This window comes from Seriola dumerili, unplaced genomic scaffold (assembly GCF_002260705.1).
Source record: "Seriola dumerili isolate Sdu_G_001 unplaced genomic scaffold, Sdu_1.0 BDQW01000723.1, whole genome shotgun sequence".
NCBI classification, from domain to species: domain Eukaryota; kingdom Metazoa; phylum Chordata; class Actinopteri; order Carangiformes; family Carangidae; genus Seriola; species Seriola dumerili.
In genome coordinates, this window is record NW_019174978.1 from 513,170 (window position 1) to 530,391 (window position 17,222).

The following is a 17,222-nucleotide window of genomic DNA, read 5'->3' on the forward strand; positions in this document are numbered from 1 at the left end:
GTGTGTGTGTGTGTGTGTGTGTGTGTGTGTGTGTGTGCGTGCGCGCAAGCGCGCAAGCAAGCAAGCAAGCAGATGAGCGTAAGCAATGTGCTGACAGTGTCATGTCCTTGGGCGACCGTGCCAAGTTTAAGAGTATCACTGAGCCCACTACCTCCTCCAATCCTTAAATCCATCATTGAACAGAATTCACACAGTTATTTATACATAANTGTGTGTGTGTGTGTGTGTGTGTGTGTGTGTGTGTGCGTGCGCGCAAGCAAGCAAGCAAGCAAGCAAGCAGATGAGCGTAAGCAATGTGCTGACAGTGTCATGTCCTTGGGCGACCGTGCCAAGTTTAAGAGTATCACTGAGCCCACTACCTCCTCCAATCCTTAAATCCATCATTGAACAGAATTCACACAGTTATTTATACATAATACCAGTCCTACACAAACAAGTTTCCTCTGCAAGAGAGCCAAGCATACAAGTGAGTGCATAGGATAAAACAACAACAAAAAAACAAAAATAGGCTGTTTTTTCACAGGATGAAAGTGCTTTCCTGGCTCTGAATTATAAACAGTGATACATCTTTTTGATGTAAAAGCTCTAAACAGCCTGGAGCCACTTAGCTTTCCATATATTGCACCTGCAGCAACAGCAGTGTCTCCTGGCGCATCAGTGGTGACAGATTACTCTTTGAACTGCTCCTTTATGGGAGTTTAAAAGTTAACAAAGTGATGCATCAACCTTAAATCAACAAAAATGTGGAACCCTGTATGATTAAATGATATGATTTACTGGACACCTGACTGTTCAACTAATGGAAACTGAAAGATCTATTCAGTTTCTGATGCTTTCTGATCGTGAGCAGCTCAGCTCAGTCCTTCTCAACTTTATTTTTACTTCTAACTTTTGGATGTCATTTGGTGCCTCTGTAGAATAGTTAGAATAGAAGGCTATCCTTGCTCTGAGCCGCAGAGACTCAGGGAAAAAAAAGATGTAAATTGGAGTGGGACAGCCTGGTACTGTATGTGCCACGACTTGAGAGAACTTTTAATGAATGTCACTGTCAGAGTAAAGGTATAGGAAGGGCTTTTCTTGATGTAATAATTCTGCGAAGCACATTGTGCTATGAATATGTCTGTGCTGTACAACAGCATTCAAACATGTAATGAGGGGAATAGAGAGAACGAAGTGTATTGGTGCCTTTTCTGCGCAGCCAGAGAACAGCCGGGGGAGATGAACACAGCCCCACTGACCTGGTTGAATCAAAGAGAAGGGTAGAAGGCGAGACCGCAAAAAAATGAAAGAAAAGGAGGAGAGCAAGAGATGGGAAGTGTCTCATTTCTACAACATTGCAATTTAGGTCGATGGATCGCTTCAGTAGCCGTGAGGGGCTCTTTTTGCTCAATGCAATCTATACCCACAATCTAACAATCAAATGTCGTGCCAATAGAAGTGATCCTGCCCCAGCGGCGAGCTCTCTGTGACTGCTGGTGTATTTGACTGAATGCCAGCTTTAATTTTTATACCTCATTAATTCACAGGAGCGATTGACTGAGGAAACCGTTTCTTCTTGATCATAAATCAACTCACAGTCTTGCATACGCACACTAATGCGCAGGCACGCAACGGAATACACGCACGCACATACACACACAGCAGCAAAACATGAACACACCAGGGGGCTAATATTGGGGCTTAGGTAATGATTTAATCAGTCACTGACAGAAAGTACAGTGATATTGTGATTACTAATTTCCACATGAACCCTTGTGTGGAAGGGAAACTTTGTGTGTGTGTGTGTGTGTGTGTGTGTGTGTGTGTGTGTGTGTGTGTGTGCGCCGACCCAAGCCTTTATGGGGCCCAAAGCAGAATTAGATTTGGCCAAGGATGTGGATTTGTTCTAAACATTGGTAGTGACTCAACAACCCCGCCACCCCTCCAAACGAAGAAATTGATTTTTTTATGCCTTCAACCGAACAGTTTATTGACATATAAGGTCTGAATTTACATTTAGAAATGCCCATGTGCAAATCTAATATATGGACATGTGTTGAATCTCCATATATGAAATATGTGTACATATGAAGTAAAATCATGTATGTATATACAGTATAGCCTATATAAGAATTACATGTGAAACCTGTTAGAAATTGGGACAATATAATATATGGACATATATGTCTTGCTAAAAGAAACATGTATTTTAGTATGTCTGTTTAGGTTTATACTATAAACATATATTACATGAATATATATCCATCCCAAAGCTTGTCAGTATATGTTCATTACATATGTAAATATAAAATATAGACATGTATGGTTAAATTTACTAAAAAATGCTTGTAAAAATTCTATGTTTGTATATGATATTCTTGATCATGTTGTTTAATAAAGTTGCATTTTACTATGAATATTTCATATACATTATAAACTTATGTCTTCATATATCCAAAGGATGTATATATGTCATGATATTATATGCGCTTATAAATGAGACATATGGTAACATCATTCTTGACATAAGGACAAATATGTCATATATGTCATAAGTAAGAGAATAGTAAGGCATAAAAAGTCATAGTAGAGGAAGGCATAGGCATGAATATATCATCGTAAAGTGAGGCATAAAAATGTATAACACAGTATAAGGCATTAGAGATGCTAATTAACCTTATGTGAATGTCTTTGGATTGCCGGAGTACCTGGAGAAAACCCATGCAGGCACAGGGAGAACAGGCAAACTTGACACAGAAGGCCCCTGGCCTGGGGATTGAATCCAGAACACTCTCAGTATGGGGCGACAGTTCTAATCACAAAGTGATAGTATAGTAAGGCATAAAAACATCATAATAAAATAAGGCATGAAAAGGTGATAGTAAATTAAGGTATAAAACTATCATAATATAGTAAGGAATAAAAAATGTTAAAAAAAAAAACGCCACAGTAAAGTAAGGCATGAAAATATAAAGACATCATAGTATAGTAAGGCATAAAATGTCAAAAAAGATGTTATAGTATAATAAGGCATAATAATGTCAAAGAAAGTCATAGTATACTATTGTGTAAAAATGTAAAAAAAAACTTCATAGTATATATACTATTTCATAAAAATGTAAAAAAAAATGTCATAGTATAGTATGGCAATAAAAATGTCAAAACATGTCGTCGTATATTAAGGCATAAAAATGTGAAAAACGTCATAGTACAATATGGCATAAAAATGGTATAGTAAGGCATAATAATGTCAAAAAATATCATGGTATAGTAAGGCATAAAAATGTCAAAAAATGTCTTATTATAGTATGGCATAAAAAATGTCATTGTAAACTATGTTGTGGTAAATTTTCACTAAAATGTACTATGCATTATAAATATACTGAATGTTAAACTTATATAATCCAACGGAATAGCTATACTCACAACTGAGGTTAGGTTTGTATGTGAACCAACCTTTACTGAAGTAAGATTGTTACAGAATGGAACCTGGAGGGAATAAAGTTTAAAAAATGGTCTGAAGGCCCTGGGAGCAATGGTGTTGGAGTAGCAGCCGTAGTGAGGCCCAGATTGAGGATAAACGATGACAGCCTTAGGTTTAGGGAGTTGGAGGGGCTCTTGGATGCCTGGTCCTACTACACGCCTTGGCACAGGAGTCTTTGATAGGGTGGACAAGGGGCTTCCAGACACCTGGTCCTACTACACTACTCTGGCAGGCCTGGTTTGGGGAATTCCACACGGGGCTGGACATCATTGCTCCCAAGGCAGTGAAAGGTTCACTTTAGAAAATAGGTGGATAACCCACATAAGAAAGAACTACACATGATTGTGCAAAGTCTCACTGTCTTCAGTTCGGATCCGGATCAGAAAGAATAAATTCTATTGCATTGGAGTTTGACCAGCGACTTCTTTTTTGAATCTTTTTTGACTCCAGTAAAAGTACAGTTTTGTAGAAAGTTAAGTGTTTGTGAAGAGGTCTAGACTTAGTCTCTGGCCTGGACCAGGACCTTTTTTACTCCAACAACTAAGGCCTAAAATGAAAAAACGTCATAGTATAGTAAGGCATAAAAATGTCAAAAAGGCAGCATAAAAATGAGAAAAACGGCAGAGTACAGTATGGCATAAAAATGACAAAAACTTTCTTAGTGTAGTATGGCAAAAAAAACTTCATAGTATAGTAAGGCAAAAAAATGTCATAGTATAGTAATTCATAAAATGTCAAAAAACATCATAGAATAGTAAGGCATCAAAATGTCAGAGACATCATAGTATAGTGTAGCATAAAAAATGTCATAGTTTAGGAAGGCATAAATTGTCAAAACATGTCATGGTGTAATATGGCATAAAAATATCAAAAAATGCATAGTATAATAAGGAATTAAAATGTGAAAAACGTCATAGTACAATATAGCATAAAAATAACAAAAACTGTCATAGTATAGTATGGCATAAAGATGCTAAAAAATGCCATAGTGTAATATGGCATGAAATGTAAAAAAAATGTCATAGTAAAGTTAGGAAATAAAATTGAGAAAAAAAGTCATAGTATAGTGTAGCATGAAAAATGTCATTGCTTAGGTAGGCATAAAATGTCAAAACATGTCATGGTGTAATAGGCATAAAAATGTCAAAAAATGTCATAGTACAAAATGGCATAAAAATGTTAAAAAAATGTCATAGTATAGTATGGCATAAAATCTCAAAAAATGTCATAGTGTAACATGGCATAAAAATGTCAAAAAATATGATATTGTAATTTGGCATAGAAATGTCAAAAAATGTCATAGTATAGTATGGCATAAAATCTCAAAAAATGTCATAGTGTAACATGGCATAAAAATGTCAAAAAATATGATATTGTAATTTGGCATAGAAATGTCAAAAAATGTCATAGTATAGTATGGCATAAAATCTCAAAAAATGTCATAGTGTAACATGGCATAAAAATGTCAAAAAATATGATATTGTAATTTGGCATAGAAATGTCAAAAAATGTCATAGTATAGTATGGCATAAAATCTCAAAAAATGTCATAGTGTAACATGGCATAAAAATGTCAAAAAATATGATATTGTAATTTGGCATAGAAATGTCAAAAAATGTCATAGTATAGTATGGCATAAAATCTCAAAAAATGTCATAGTGTAACATGGCATAAAAATGTCAAAAAATATGATATTGTAATTTGGCATAGAAATGTCAAAAAATGTCATAGTATAGTATGGCATAAAATCTCAAAAAATGTCATAGTGTAACATGGCATAAAAATGTCAAAAAATATGATATTGTAATTTGGCATAGAAATGTCAAAAAATGTCATAGTATAGTATGGCATAAAATCTCAAAAAATGTCATAGTGTAACATGGCATAAAAATGTCAAAAAATATGATATTGTAATTTGGCATAGAAATGTCAAAAAATGTCATAGTATAGTATGGCATAAAATCTCAAAAAATGTCATAGTGTAACATGGCATAAAAATGTCAAAAAATATGATATTGTAATTTGGCATAGAAATGTCAAAAAATGTCATAGTATAGTATGGCATAAAATCTCAAAAAATGTCATAGTGTAACATGGCATAAAAATGTCAAAAAATATGATATTGTAATTTGGCATAGAAATGTCAAAAAATGTCATAGTATAGTATGGCATAAAATCTCAAAAAATGTCATAGTGTAACATGGCATAAAAATGTCAAAAAATATGATATTGTAATTTGGCATAGAAATGTCAAAAAATGTCATAGTATAGTATGGCATAAAATCTCAAAAAATGTCATAGTGTAACATGGCATAAAAATGTCAAAAAATATGATATTGTAATTTGGCATAGAAATGTCAAAAAATGTCATAGTATAGTATGGCATAAAATCTCAAAAAATGTCATAGTGTAACATGGCATAAAAATGTCAAAAAATATGATATTGTAATTTGGCATAGAAATGTCAAAAAATGTCATAGTATAGTATGGCATAAAATCTCAAAAAATGTCATAGTGTAACATGGCATAAAAATGTCAAAAAATATGATATTGTAATTTGGCATAGAAATGTCAAAAAATGTCATAGTATAGTATGGCATAAAATCTCAAAAAATGTCATAGTGTAACATGGCATAAAAATGTCAAAAAATATGATATTGTAATTTGGCATAGAAATGTCAAAAAATGTCATAGTATAGTATGGCATAAAATCTCAAAAAATGTCATAGTGTAACATGGCATAAAAATGTCAAAAAATATGATATTGTAATTTGGCATAGAAATGTCAAAAAATGTCATAGTATAGTATGGCATAAAATCTCAAAAAATGTCATAGTGTAACATGGCATAAAAATGTCAAAAAATATGATATTGTAATTTGGCATAGAAATGTCAAAAAATGTCATAGTATAGTATGGCATAAAATCTCAAAAAATGTCATAGTGTAACATGGCATAAAAATGTCAAAAAATATGATATTGTAATTTGGCATAGAAATGTCAAAAAATGTCATAGTATAGTATGGCATAAAATCTCAAAAAATGTCATAGTGTAACATGGCATAAAAATGTCAAAAAATATGATATTGTAATTTGGCATAGAAATGTCAAAAAATGTCATAGTATAGTATGGCATAAAATCTCAAAAAATGTCATAGTGTAACATGGCATAAAAATGTCAAAAAATATGATATTGTAATTTGGCATAGAAATGTCAAAAAATGTCATAGTATAGTATGGCATAAAATCTCAAAAAATGTCATAGTGTAACATGGCATAAAAATGTCAAAAAATATGATATTGTAATTTGGCATAGAAATGTCAAAAAATGTCATAGTATAGTATGGCATAAAATCTCAAAAAATGTCATATTGTAACATGGCATAAAAATGTCAAAAAATATGATATTGTAATTTGGCATAGAAATGTCAAAAAATGTCATAGTATAGTATGGCATAAAATCTAAAAAAATGTCATATTGTAACATGGCATGAAAATGTCAAAAAATGTCATATTGTAATATGGCATAAAAATGTCAAAAAATGTCATAGTATAGCATGGCATAAAATGTCAAAACATGTCATAGTGTAGTATGGCATAAAAATGTCAAAAAATTTGATATTGTAATTTGGCATAAAAATGTCAAAAAATATCATAGTATAGTATGGCATAAAATGTCAAAACATGTCATAGTGTAATATGGCATAAAAATGTCAAAAAATGTGATATTGTAATTTGGCATAAAAATGTCAAAAAATGTGATATTGTAATTTGGCATAAAAATGTCAAAAAATGTCATAGTATAGTATGGCATAAAATGTCAAAAAATGTCATATTGTAATATGGCATAAAAATGTCAAAAAATGTCATATTATAGTATGGCATAAAATGTCAAAAAATGTCATATTGTAATAGGGCATAAAAATGGCAAAAAGTGTCATAGTATAGTATGGCATACAAATGTCAAAATATGTCATAGTATAATATGGCATAAAAATGTCAAAAAAATGTCATATTGTAATAGGGCATAAAAATGGCAAAAAGGGTCATAGTATAGTATGGCATACAAATGTCAAAATATGTCATAGTATAATATGGCATAAAAATGTCAAAAAAATGTCATATTGTAATAGGGCATAAAAATGGCAAAAAGGGTCATAGTATAGTATGGCATACAAATGTCAAAATATGTCATAGTATAATATGGCATAAAAATGTCAAAAAAATGTCATATTGTAATAGGGCATAAAAATGGCAAAAAGGGTCATAGTATAGTATGGCATACAAATGTCAAAATATGTCATAGTATAATATGGCATAAAAATGTCAAAAAAATGTCATATTGTAATAGGGCATAAAAATGGCAAAAAGGGTCATAGTATAGTATGGCATACAAATGTCAAAATATGTCATAGTATAATATGGCATAAAAATGTCAAAAAAATGTCATATTGTAATAGGGCATAAAAATGGCAAAAAGGGTCATAGTATAGTATGGCATACAAATGTCAAAATATGTCATAGTATAATATGGCATAAAAATGTCAAAAAAATGTCATATTGTAATAGGGCATAAAAATGGCAAAAAGGGTCATAGTATAGTATGGCATACAAATGTCAAAATATGTCATAGTATAATATGGCATAAAAATGTCAAAAAAATGTCATATTGTAATAGGGCATAAAAATGGCAAAAAGGGTCATAGTATAGTATGGCATACAAATGTCAAAATATGTCATAGTATAATATGGCATAAAAATGTCAAAAAAATGTCATATTGTAATAGGGCATAAAAATGGCAAAAAGGGTCATAGTATAGTATGGCATACAAATGTCAAAATATGTCATAGTATAATATGGCATAAAAATGTCAAAAAAATGTCATATTGTAATAGGGCATAAAAATGGCAAAAAGGGTCATAGTATAGTATGGCATACAAATGTCAAAATATGTCATAGTATAATATGGCATAAAAATGTCAAAAAAATGTCATATTGTAATAGGGCATAAAAATGGCAAAAAGGGTCATAGTATAGTATGGCATACAAATGTCAAAATATGTCATAGTATAATATGGCATAAAAATGTCAAAAAAATGTCATATTGTAATAGGGCATAAAAATGGCAAAAAGGGTCATAGTATAGTATGGCATACAAATGTCAAAATATGTCATAGTATAATATGGCATAAAAATGTCAAAAAAATGTCATATTGTAATAGGGCATAAAAATGGCAAAAAGGGTCATAGTATAGTATGGCATACAAATGTCAAAATATGTCATAGTATAATATGGCATAAAAATGTCAAAAAAATGTCATATTGTAATAGGGCATAAAAATGGCAAAAAGGGTCATAGTATAGTATGGCATACAAATGTCAAAATATGTCATAGTATAATATGGCATAAAAATGTCAAAAAAATGTCATATTGTAATAGGGCATAAAAATGGCAAAAAGGGTCATAGTATAGTATGGCATACAAATGTCAAAATATGTCATAGTATAATATGGCATAAAAATGTCAAAAAAATGTCATATTGTAATAGGGCATAAAAATGGCAAAAAGGGTCATAGTATAGTATGGCATACAAATGTCAAAATATGTCATAGTATAATATGGCATAAAAATGTCAAAAAAATGTCATATTGTAATAGGGCATAAAAATGGCAAAAAGGGTCATAGTATAGTATGGCATACAAATGTCAAAATATGTCATAGTATAATATGGCATAAAAATGTCAAAAAAATGTCATATTGTAATAGGGCATAAAAATGGCAAAAAGGGTCATAGTATAGTATGGCATACAAATGTCAAAATATGTCATAGTATAATATGGCATAAAAATGTCAAAAAAATGTCATATTGTAATAGGGCATAAAAATGGCAAAAAGGGTCATAGTATAGTATGGCATACAAATGTCAAAATATGTCATAGTATAATATGGCATAAAAATGTCAAAAAAATGTCATATTGTAATAGGGCATAAAAATGGCAAAAAGGGTCATAGTATAGTATGGCATACAAATGTCAAAATATGTCATAGTATAATATGGCATAAAAATGTCAAAAAAATGTCATATTGTAATAGGGCATAAAAATGGCAAAAAGGGTCATAGTATAGTATGGCATACAAATGTCAAAATATGTCATAGTATAATATGGCATAAAAATGTCAAAAAAATGTCATATTGTAATAGGGCATAAAAATGGCAAAAAGGGTCATAGTATAGTATGGCATACAAATGTCAAAATATGTCATAGTATAATATGGCATAAAAATGTCAAAAAAATGTCATATTGTAATAGGGCATAAAAATGGCAAAAAGGGTCATAGTATAGTATGGCATACAAATGTCAAAATATGTCATAGTATAATATGGCATAAAAATGTCAAAAAAATGTCATATTGTAATAGGGCATAAAAATGGCAAAAAGGGTCATAGTATAGTATGGCATACAAATGTCAAAATATGTCATAGTATAATATGGCATAAAAATGTCAAAAAAATGTCATATTGTAATAGGGCATAAAAATGGCAAAAAGGGTCATAGTATAGTATGGCATACAAATGTCAAAATATGTCATAGTATAATATGGCATAAAAATGTCAAAAAAATGTCATATTGTAATAGGGCATAAAAATGGCAAAAAGGGTCATAGTATAGTATGGCATACAAATGTCAAAATATGTCATAGTATAATATGGCATAAAAATGTCAAAAAAATGTCATATTGTAATAGGGCATAAAAATGGCAAAAAGGGTCATAGTATAGTATGGCATACAAATGTCAAAATATGTCATAGTATAATATGGCATAAAAATGTCAAAAAAATGTCATATTGTAATAGGGCATAAAAATGGCAAAAAGGGTCATAGTATAGTATGGCATACAAATGTCAAAATATGTCATAGTATAATATGGCATAAAAATGTCAAAAAAATGTCATATTGTAATAGGGCATAAAAATGGCAAAAAGGGTCATAGTATAGTATGGCATACAAATGTCAAAATATGTCATAGTATAATATGGCATAAAAATGTCAAAAAAATGTCATATTGTAATAGGGCATAAAAATGGCAAAAAGGGTCATAGTATAGTATGGCATACAAATGTCAAAATATGTCATAGTATAATATGGCATAAAAATGTCAAAAAAATGTCATATTGTAATAGGGCATAAAAATGGCAAAAAGGGTCATAGTATAGTATGGCATACAAATGTCAAAATATGTCATAGTATAATATGGCATAAAAATGTCAAAAAAATGTCATATTGTAATAGGGCATAAAAATGGCAAAAAGGGTCATAGTATAGTATGGCATACAAATGTCAAAATATGTCATAGTATAATATGGCATAAAAATGTCAAAAAAATGTCATATTGTAATAGGGCATAAAAATGGCAAAAAGGGTCATAGTATAGTATGGCATACAAATGTCAAAATATGTCATAGTATAATATGGCATAAAAATGTCAAAAAAATGTCATATTGTAATAGGGCATAAAAATGGCAAAAAGGGTCATAGTATAGTATGGCATACAAATGTCAAAATATGTCATAGTATAATATGGCATAAAAATGTCAAAAAATGTCATAGTATTATATTGCAGAAAAATGTCCAAAAATGTAATAGTATAGTATGACATAAAATGTCAAAAAATGTTACAGTATTATATTGCAGAACAATGTGAAAAAACTGTCATAGTATAGCATGGCATAAAATGTCAAAACACGTCATAGTGTAATATGACATAAAAATGTCAAAAAATTTGATATTGTAATTTGGCATAAAATGTCAAAAAATGTCATATTGTAATATGGCATAAAAATGTCAAAAAATGTCATAGTATAGCATGGCATAAAAATGTCAAAAAATGTCATATTGTAATATTGCATAAAAATGTCAAAAAATGTCACATGGTAATATGGCATAAAAATGTCAAAAGATGTCATATTATAGTATGGCATAAAATGTCAAAAAATGTCATATTGTAATATGGCATAAAAATGGCAAAAAGTGTCATAGTATAGTATGGCATAAAAATGTCAAAATATGTCATAGTATAATATGGTATAAAAATGTCAAAACATGTCATAGTGTAATATGGCATAAAAATGTCAAAAAATGTGATAATGTAACTTGGCAGAAAAATGTCAAAAAATGTCATAGTATAGCATGGCATAAAATGTCAAAACATGTCATAGTGTAATATGGCATAAAAATGTCAAAAAATGTGATAATGTAACTTGGCAGAAAAATGTCAAAAAATGTCATAGTATAGCATGGCATAAAATGTCAAAACATGTCATAGTGTAATATGGCATAAAAATGTCAAAAAATGTGATAATGTAACTTGGCAGAAAAATGTCAAAAAATGTCATAGTATAGCATGGCATAAAATGTCAAAACATGTCATAGTGTAATATGGCATAAAAATGTCAAAAAATGTGATAATGTAACTTGGCAGAAAAATGTCAAAAAATGTCATAGTATAGCATGGCATAAAATGTCAAAACATGTCATAGTGTAATATGGCATAAAAATGTCAAAAAATGTGATAATGTAACTTGGCAGAAAAATGTCAAAAAATGTCATAGTATAGCATGGCATAAAATGTCAAAACATGTCATAGTGTAATATGGCATAAAAATGTCAAAAAATGTGATAATGTAACTTGGCAGAAAAATGTCAAAAAATGTCATAGTATAGCATGGCATAAAATGTCAAAACATGTCATAGTGTAATATGGCATAAAAATGTCAAAAAATGTGATAATGTAACTTGGCAGAAAAATGTCAAAAAATGTCATAGTATAGCATGGCATAAAATGTCAAAACATGTCATAGTGTAATATGGCATAAAAATGTCAAAAATGTGATATTGTAATTTGGCATAAAAATGTCAAAAAAATGTCATAGTATAGTATGGCATAAAATGTCAAAAAATGTCATATTGTAATATGGCATGAAAATGTCAAAAAATGTCATAGTATAGTATGGCATAAAATGTCAAAACATGAAATACTGTAACATTGGAGAAAAATGGTTAAAATTGTCATAGTATATCATGTGATAAAATGTCAAAACATGTTATAGTGTAATATTGCATAAAAATGTCAAAAAATGTCATAGTATAGCATGGCATAAAATGTCAAAACATGTTATACTGTAATATTAAATAAAAATGTCAAAAAATGTCATATCGTAATATTGCATAAAAATGTCAAAAAATGTCATAGTATAGCATGGCATAAAATGTCAAAACATGTCATAGTGTAATATGGCATAAAAATGTCAAAAAATGTCATAGTATAGTATGGCATAGAATGTCAAAACATGTTATCCTGTAATATTGCAGAAAAATGTTTAAAATTGTCATAGTATAGCATGGCATAAAGTGTCAAAACATGTTAAACTGTAACATTGCAGAAAAATGTTTAAAATTGTCATAGTATAGCATGGCATAAAATGTCAAAACATGTCAAAGTGTAATATGGCATGAAATGTCAAAAAATGTGATATTGTAATATGGCATAAAGATGACAAAAAAAATGTCATAGTATAGCATGGCATAAAATGTCAAAACATGTCATAGTGTAATATGGCATAAAAATGTCAAAAAATGTGATATTGTAATTTGGCATAAAAATGTCAAAAAATGTCATAGTATAGTATGGCATAAAATGTCAAAAAATGTCATATTGTAATATGGCATAAAAATGTCAAAAAATGTCATAGTATAGCATGGCATAAAATGTCAAAACATGTCATAGTGTAATATGGCATAAAAATGTCAAAAAATGTCATATTGTAATATGGCATAAAAATGTCAAAAAATGTCATAGTAGAGCATGGCATAAATTGTCAAAACATATCATTGTGTAATATGGCATAAAAATGTCAAAAAAGGTCATAGTATAGTATGGCATAGAATGTCAAAACATGTTATCCTGTAATATTGCAGAAAAATGTTTAAAATTGTCATAGTATAGCATGGCATAAAGTGTCAAAACATGTTAAACTGTAACATTGCAGAAAAATGTTTAAAATTGTCATAGTATAGCATGGCATAAAATGTCAAAACATGTCATAGTGTAATATGGCATAAAAATGTCAAAAAATGTCATATTGTAATATGGCATGAAAATGTCAAAAAATGTCATAGTATAGTATGGCATAAAATGTCAAAACATGTCATAGTGTAATATGGCATAAAAATGTCAAAAAATGTCATATTGTAATATGGCATGAAAATGTCAAAAAATGTCATAGTATAGTATGGCATAAAATGTCAAAACATGTCATACTGTAATATTGGAGAAAAATGTTTAAAATTGTCATAGTATAGCATGGCATAAAATGTCAAAACATGTTATAGTGTAATATTGCATAAAAATGTTAAAAAATGTCATAGTATAGCATGGCATAAAATGTCAAAACATGTCATAGTGTAATATGGCATAAAAATGTCAAAAAATGTGATATTGTAATTTGGCATAAAAATGTCAAAAAATGTCATAGTATAGTATGGCATAAAATGTCAAAACATGTCATAGTGTAATATGGCATAAAAATGTCAAAAAATGTGATATTGTAATTTGGCATAAAAATGTCAAAAAATGTCATAGTATAGTATGGCATAAAATGTCAAAACATGTCATAGTGTAATATGGCATAAAAATGTCAAAAAATGTGATATTGTAATTTGGCATAAAAATGTCAAAAAATGTCATAGTATAGTATGGCATAAAATGTCAAAACATGTCATAGTGTAATATGGCATAAAAATGTCAAAAAATGTGATATTGTAATTTGGCATAAAAATGTCAAAAAATGTCATAGTATAGTATGGCATAAAATGTCAAAACATGTCATAGTGTAATATGGCATAAAAATGTCAAAAAATGTGATATTGTAATTTGGCATAAAAATGTCAAAAAATGTCATAGTATAGTATGGCATAAAATGTCAAAACATGTCATAGTGTAATATGGCATAAAAATGTCAAAAAATGTGATATTGTAATTTGGCATAAAAATGTCAAAAAATGTCATAGTATAGTATGGCATAAAATGTCAAAACATGTCATAGTGTAATATGGCATAAAAATGTCAAAAAATGTGATATTGTAATTTGGCATAAAAATGTCAAAAAATGTCATAGTATAGTATGGCATAAAATGTCAAAACATGTCATAGTGTAATATGGCATAAAAATGTCAAAAAATGTGATATTGTAATTTGGCATAAAAATGTCAAAAAATGTCATAGTATAGTATGGCATAAAATGTCAAAACATGTCATAGTGTAATATGGCATAAAAATGTCAAAAAATGTGATATTGTAATTTGGCATAAAAATGTCAAAAAATGTCATAGTATAGTATGGCATAAAATGTCAAAACATGTCATAGTGTAATATGGCATAAAAATGTCAAAAAATGTGATATTGTAATTTGGCATAAAAATGTCAAAAAATGTCATAGTATAGTATGGCATAAAATGTCAAAACATGTCATAGTGTAATATGGCATAAAAATGTCAAAAAATGTGATATTGTAATTTGGCATAAAAATGTCAAAAAATGTCATAGTATAGTATGGCATAAAATGTCAAAACATGTCATAGTGTAATATGGCATAAAAATGTCAAAAAATGTGATATTGTAATTTGGCATAAAAATGTCAAAAAATGTCATAGTATAGTATGGCATAAAATGTCAAAACATGTCATAGTGTAATATGGCATAAAAATGTCAAAAAATGTGATATTGTAATTTGGCATAAAAATGTCAAAAAATGTCATAGTATAGTATGGCATAAAATGTCAAAACATGTCATAGTGTAATATGGCATAAAAATGTCAAAAAATGTGATATTGTAATTTGGCATAAAAATGTCAAAAAATGTCATAGTATAGTATGGCATAAAATGTCAAAACATGTCATAGTGTAATATGGCATAAAAATGTCAAAAAATGTGATATTGTAATTTGGCATAAAAATGTCAAAAAATGTCATAGTATAGTATGGCATAAAATGTCAAAACATGTCATAGTGTAATATGGCATAAAAATGTCAAAAAATGTGATATTGTAATTTGGCATAAAAATGTCAAAAAATGTCATAGTATAGTATGGCATAAAATGTCAAAACATGTCATAGTGTAATATGGCATAAAAATGTCAAAAAATGTGATATTGTAATTTGGCATAAAAATGTCAAAAAATGTCATAGTATAGTATGGCATAAAATGTCAAAACATGTCATAGTGTAATATGGCATAAAAATGTCAAAAAATGTGATATTGTAATTTGGCATAAAAATGTCAAAAAATGTCATAGTATAGTATGGCATAAAATGTCAAAAAATGTCATAGTATAGTATGGCATAAAATGTCAAAAAATGTCATAGTGTAATATGGCATAAAAATGTCAAAAAATGTCATAGTATAGTATGGCATAAAATGTCAAAAAATGTCATAGTATAGTATGGCATAAAATGTCAAAAAATGTCATAGTATAGTATGGCATAAAATGTCAAAAAATGTCATAGTGTAATATGGCATAAAATGTCCAAAAATGTGATATTCTAATATGGCATAAAAATGTCAAAAAATGTTACATTGTAATTTGGCATAAAAATGTCAAAAAATGTCATAGTAGAGCATGGCATAAATTGTCAAAACATATCATTGTGTAATATGGCATAAAAATGTCAAAAAATGTTACATTGTAATTTGGCATAAAAATGTCAAAAAATGTCATAGTAGAGCATGGCATAAATTGTCAAAACATATCATTGTGTAATATGGCATAAAAATGTCAAAAAAGGTCATAGTATAGTATGGCATAAAATGTCAAAAAACGTCATACTGTAATATTGCAGAAAAATGTTTAAAATTGTCATAGTATAGCATGGCATAAAGTGTCAAAACATATTATACTGTAATATTGCAGAAAAATGTTTAAAATTGTCATAGTATAGCATGGCATAAAATGTCAAAACATGTCATAGCGTAATATGGCATAAAAATGTCAAAAAATGTGATATTGTAATTTAGCATAAAAATGTCAAAAAATGTCATAGTATAGTATGGCATAAAATGTCAAAAAATGTGATATTGTAATATGGCATGAAAATGTCAAAAAAAATGTCATACTATAGCATGGCATAAAATGTCAAAACATATCATTGTGTAATATGGCATAAAAATGTCAAAAAATGTCATAGTATAGCATGGCATAAATATGTCAAAAAATGTCATATTGTAATATGGCATAAAAATGTCAAAAAATGTCATAGTATAGCATGGCATAAATATGTCAAAAAATGTCATATTGTAATATGGCATAAAAATGTCAAAAAATGTCATAGTATAGCATGGCATAAATATGTCAAAAAATGTCATATTGTAATATGGCATAAAAATGTCAAAAAATGTCATAGTATAGCATGGCATAAATATGTCAAAAAATGTCATATTGTAATATGGCATAAAAATGTCAAAAAATGTCATAGTATAGCATGGCATAAATATGTCAAAAAATGTCATATTGTAATATGGCATAAAAATGTCAAAAAATGTCATAGTATAGCATGGCATAAATATGTCAAAAAATGTCATATTGTAATATGGCATAAAAATGTCAAAAAATGTCATAGTATAGCATGGCATAAATATGTCAAAAAATGTCATATTGTAATATGGCATAAAAATGTCAAAAAATGTCATAGTATAGCATGGCA